Source organism: Osmerus mordax, chromosome 6, assembly GCF_038355195.1.
Source record: "Osmerus mordax isolate fOsmMor3 chromosome 6, fOsmMor3.pri, whole genome shotgun sequence".
Lineage (NCBI taxonomy): Eukaryota > Metazoa > Chordata > Actinopteri > Osmeriformes > Osmeridae > Osmerus > Osmerus mordax.
The window spans coordinates 21816403-21822402 of NC_090055.1; positions in this window are offsets into that span (position 1 = coordinate 21816403).

The window sequence follows — 6000 nt, forward strand, 5'->3', positions numbered from 1 at the left end:
CTGTTTACCCCCCTGTCTCTCTCTTTGTTTACCCCCCTGTCTCTCTCTCTGTTTACCCTCCTGTCTCTCTCTCTCTGTTTACCCCCCTGTCTCTCTCTCTGTTTACCCCCCTGTCTCTCTCTCTGTTTACCCTCCTGTCTCTCTGTTTACCTCCTGTCTCTCTCTCTGTTTACCCCGTCTCTCTCTCTCTCTCTGTTTACCCCCCTGTCTCTCTCTCTGTTTACACCTGTCTTTCTCTCTGTTTACCCCCATCCCTCTCTCTCTTTCTACACCTGTCTCTCTCTCTGTGTACCCCCCTGTCTCTCTCTCTCTGTTTACCCCTGTCTCTCTCTCTCTCTGTTTACCCCGTCTCTCTCTCTGTTTACCCCGTCTCTCTCTCTGTTTACCCCCCGTCTCTCTCTCTGTTTACCCCCCTGTCTCTCTCTCTGTTTACCCCCTGTCTCTCTCTCTGTTTACCCCTGTCTCTCTCTCTCTGTTTACCCCCCTGTCAGTTCAGTATGCTTTATTGGCATGACAGTTCGGGTTGAGCAGTATTGCCAAAGCAGTCCATATTGAATGGACATTTTAACATATATATCATAACATTTAACAAAGAGTCTAACAATAATAATATGGCAAAACAACAGTAGCATAGTAAGTTGGGGACTGTAGAAAAGTAACAGATAAATGCATGTTAAGATGACAGGAGACAGAAAGGTTTTAACAGTCATACAAGGTTGATTCACTGTCCCTCAGGTTGTGACATTGAGATACATATCTAGCGGCAAGGCTTGCAGTAGGCCCTTCGCCCAGAGATATCCTTAATTTCTCATTTATGTCAAGTTTTGTGTAGTTTTCAATTAACTGGTTACATTTGTCCAGATATTGATCTCTTATACTTTTATATTTGTAACATTAAAGTAGGAAATATCTTTATTTTTCAATTTCCCCTGATGTACAGTGCCCACAGATTCTGTACTCTTTAGGTAACCATGTTTTTTTTATGTCTTCCTTTTTCGATTGCAAGGGTGTGTTCACTCATTGTGTATTTTGTGAGCAGCTGTCTTTGCTTTATGTCCTTGACAATATATAGATATTCAGCCATTTCATATTTTCTGTTTAGGCCCCGATAGCAAATATAATTGGGTGTGCTCAAGCCTTCGGCGAGAGCACAACCTTTGTTCTCTCACATATATATTATTATTATTTATTTATTTATTTATTTTTGCCCCCCTAAAACTCAGTCAATATTTGGCCTACATAGACAACGTAGGTGTCAAAAGTTTCGTCTTGGTAGCGATTGAGTTGCTTCTATTGGAATTTACGTTCCGTTGCATGGTTTAAGCTTCAGTTAAGTTTTTGTGGCGAAAAGTGAAGCTAACGGTGGCTAATTTGCTAGCCACAGTCACTGACGTTACTAACGTCACTGCGTCACTAACGTCACGAAAACACGCGTGACTACCTTTGCCCACCTTTCCTACCCTCTCACCCTCCATGACTGACCCAACTAAATGTCTAAACTCTTTTTCTCCCCTGTCTGAGGCAGAGATCTCTGACCTCATTCTCTCTCATTGCCCCACCTCCTGTCCCCTTGATCCTATCCCCTCCCCTCTCTTTCAAACCATCTCCCCCTCCATCATAACTTTTCTTCTCCATGTCCTAAACTCCTCTCTTACCTCTGGCACCTTCCCCTCTGCCTTCAAACAGGCTAGAGTTACCTCTCTACCCAAAAAACCCTCCCTTAACCCTGCCGTCCTCCAGAACTACAGACCGGTATCACTGTTACCCTTCCTTTCAAAAACAATTGAACGTGCTGTATCTAACCAACTGTCTAACTTTCTCTCTCAGAACAACCTGCTTGACCCCAACTGTAAGAGCCAGGTCGCGGTAATTAGGACACCTGGTGGGGGGCGGAGGAAGTTATGTTATTTAACTTGTTCACCTGTGTGTTTGAGGAGAGGAGGGGGTGACGGGGGAAGTCGTATTTTGCTATACTGGATGCACAACCTTGTTTGTTTTAAGACCAAATAAATACAAATCTACAAAGCGCGTCTGGCACCTTGGTTTCCCCTATTCAGCCTCTCGGCGGCAGAGTTTGAGGATCACAAATTGGCCGCCTACATTTGTCAGCAAAACAACCTCAAAATCAACGGAAAGGAAACGAAGCGAAAACCACACATGCAAGCCCCGGCAACGGATCGTAGGATGGCAGCCGCCCGAGAGAAACCCAGCCAAACAGTGGTATGTAACCTGTGTTGTAGGCGTACTGTGCTACGGTTTGCTTGGTACGCAGTTTGAACGGATTACCACCACTTGTTGAGTTTTTGTTCTGGCGTTGTGTGGAGCGGGTGAATTGCCGCTGTGTGGGATTGTGTCTGCAGCGTTTTTGGAGCGGACCTATCTGATCTATGTGTGTTGTTTCAGCGCGCTGGTTAGCATGCCTGCATGTGATTGCAGCGGCTGTCGGTGTTGGGTTTTTACGTTGCGTTGATATGTGTCATGCCCGGCTTGCCCGTCATGGTTTACTGAAAGAAAAACATTCTCTTGAGAAGCAGGAAGAGGACTTAAGACAACGAAAGGAACAACTTCCGCTTGACACAGATATAGCTGCATCAGTGGCCAAAGTGAATGTTCTAAGGACCTGTGGATCTGGGGTGCAAACTGCCACTTCTCACCGATCTAATGGCATGGAGTCATACTTCAAGAAAACCATGACAAGACAACTGCAACAGGAACATGACAAGGCAGTTGAAGCTCTTAATATCGATTCAGATATCTTCATTCCACATAAACTTGAAAGGGATGAGAAGGGAAAATTGGCAATGGGAAATTCTGAAATACACTTTGGAGGGACAAAACAGAAAAGGGCAGACAATATCATTCATCTCCGGCAGATGTAGAGATGTCCATACACCTTCTTTCATGAACATTGACAGGGACCCGAGCCACATGTTGTCTATAATGGAGAAACAGAATGAGATAACATCCATGCTGGTGCATCAGCAATGTCTTGTATCACTGCCTAAAAGGGTTATGCAAATATTTGATGGTGATCCTCTACAGTACCATGCTTTCATGAGGTCCTTTGAACAAATAATTGAGGAAAGAACCGACAATGCTGAAGACAGCCTTCATTTTCTGGAACAGTACACCAGGGGACAACCACAACAACTTGTCAGGAGCTGTCAACACATGACTGACGGCTCGGGCTTTGCAAAGGCAAGGACTTTACTGCATATGATTGCATCTGCCTATTTGGATAAGGTCTCTTCATGGCCAATAATTAAGTCAGAAGATGTAAATGCTTTACATGCATACAGTTTGTTCTTGCGTGGATGTTGTAATGCCATGGGGAAGGTTCATAGTCTGTGTGAATTGAATACACCTACCAATATGATCACTGTGATTAGAAGACTACCGTACAAACTGAGAGACAAATGAGGAACAGTGTCATGTGACGTCCAGGAAAGGCATCACCGGAGAGCTATGTTTGTTGATATTGTGACCTTTATGGAGCGTCAAGTAAAAATCATGACAGACCCTGTGTTTGGAAACCTACAGGATGCCCCGATGTTGGTGGTAAATAAAGAAAGCAGCAGGACAAGGCCACCTCACTTAGGGGCTAAAGGAGGTAGCTTTGCCACTGCTGCTACTACAGTTGGAAGGACATTCACAGAACACAGGGTTGAAGATGGACATGTACCTGAAAGGACGTGCTTGTACTGCAATGGTGGACATATGCTGGAGTTCTGTACTCTGCTGGAGCAAAGGGCTCAGAGTGAGAAGATTGATTTCCTGAGAAGGAATGGAGTGTGTTTTGGCTGTTTGTGTACTGGTCACATCAGTAAGGAGTGCAGGAAACGTCTCTCTTGCAAAATGTGTGGCTCAAGGCACCCTAGTGTGCTTCACATCCACCACAAGGACAAGGGAGCAGAGGCAGAGGAAGGCAAGAGGAACTTGAAGAGTGCAGTGGGCCGTTCTTTGGTTGAAGTCCAAACCAGTGGTCTTACTGGGGCCGGTGAACAAGACTTTAAGCTCGCCATTGTACCAGTAAAGGTTAAATCAAAGAAAGGTCAAAAGACGGTGGAGACCTATGCCTTTTTGGACCAGGGCAGTTCAGCATCCTTTTGCACAACGGGTTTGATGGATAGACTGAATCTCTCTGGGAGGAAAACAAAGATTCTTTTGCGTACCATGGGCCAAGAGATAATTGTGGACAGTTGTATCGTGTCAGACTTGGAAGTGGCTGGATTGAACAGTGGCTGGTACTGTGAAATGCCAGATATATTCACACAACGTAGGATGCCTGTTAATAGGAGTAACGTCCCACGACAGGAAGATCTGCATAAATGGCCTCACTTGCAACATGTGTACTTACCTGAGATAGATACAGATGTGGAGCTTCTGATAGGCATGAATGTGGCCAGAGCTTTGGAACCACTTGAAGTCATCCGGAGTGTGGAAGAAGGGCCATATGCCATCAAGACGATGGTTGGTTGGACGGTGAATGGACCCCTTGGTGGAGAATGTTGTGATGGCCCTGATGTGTATCCGTCTGCAGTTACCATCAACAGAATTTCTGCTGTAACACTTAATGAACTCTGGAAGCAACAGTTTAAGACGGACTTTCCAGAGTGCAGTCAGGAGGAACAGCCAGGACTTTCCAGGGAGGACTGCAAGTTCTTAGAAATGGCTAACAATACTGTGAAATCAGTTGATGGCCATTACAGTATTGCTTTACCTTTGAGGGACAGGAAGATAAGCATGCCTAACAACCGTAGCATTGTAGAACAACGCACCCTTAACCTGAAAAGAAGGTTTATCAAAGACTCCTTATTTCATGAAGACTACACTGGTTTCATGAATAACCTTATATCCAGTGGCTATGCAGAGAAAGTACCAACCACAGATCTAAAACGCAGTGATGGAAAGGTTTGGTATATCCCACACCATGGGGTGTACCATCCGAAGAAAGGAAAAATTTGAGTTGTCTTTGATTGTGCAGCATCATTTCGAGGCGCATCACTCAACGTGCAGCTCCTGAATGGCCCTGACCTGACTAGTACGTTGATTGGAGTCCTGACCAGGTTCAGAAAAGAGCTTGTTGTTCTGATGTCTGACATCGAGGCGATGTTCCATCAGGTTCAGGTTCCAGAGGAGGATGTAGACCTGTTGAGATTTCTTTGGTGGTCCAGTGGAGACTTCAGTCAGTGTATGGAGGAGTACAGGATGGTTGTCCATTTTTTTGAGGCAACGTCTTCGCCAGGCTGCGCTAACTTTGCTCTATGAAGGTGTGCAGAAGACAACAAAAGCCTTTTCAGCCAACAAGTGTTTGAGACCATCATGTACAGTTTTTATGTGGATGACTGCCTTGTTTCTGTAGCCTCAGAACAGGAAGCTATATCCCTCTATAAAGACCTTAAAGCCATCTGTGCCAAAGGCGGCTTTCATCTTACGAAGTGGATAAGTAACAGCCGCAGTGTGTTGGCCTCAATACCGGAAGAGGAGAGAGCAAAAGAAGTCAAAGACCTGGATCTGGACCATGACTCACTACCTGTCGAGAGAGCATTGGGAGTGCGTTGGTGCGTCCAGTCCGACACCTTTAAATTCAGCATAACTATTCAGGAGAGACCCTTGACCCGCAGAGGGATCCTTTCGACGGTTAGCTCTTTCTATGACCCTCTGGGGATCCTGGCTCCTGTGGTTTTTACAGCTAAAAGGATTCTTCAGGATCTATGTCGGAACCGGCTAGGATGGGATGACGTCATACCAGAAGCAGTTGCTCAGGGGTGGATAGACTGGTTGAAGGAGCTACACCAGTTGGAAGGATTCAGCATCAGACGATGTTTAAAACCTCTGAACTTCGGGGAAGTAACCACTGCTCAGTTGCATCATTTTGCCGACGCAAGTGAGGAAGGATATGGTACTGTTACTTATCTGCTACTGTGCAATGAACATTCTCAGATACACAGCGCCTTCATAATGGGAAAGTCCAGGGTGACACCTTTAAAGACTGTTACT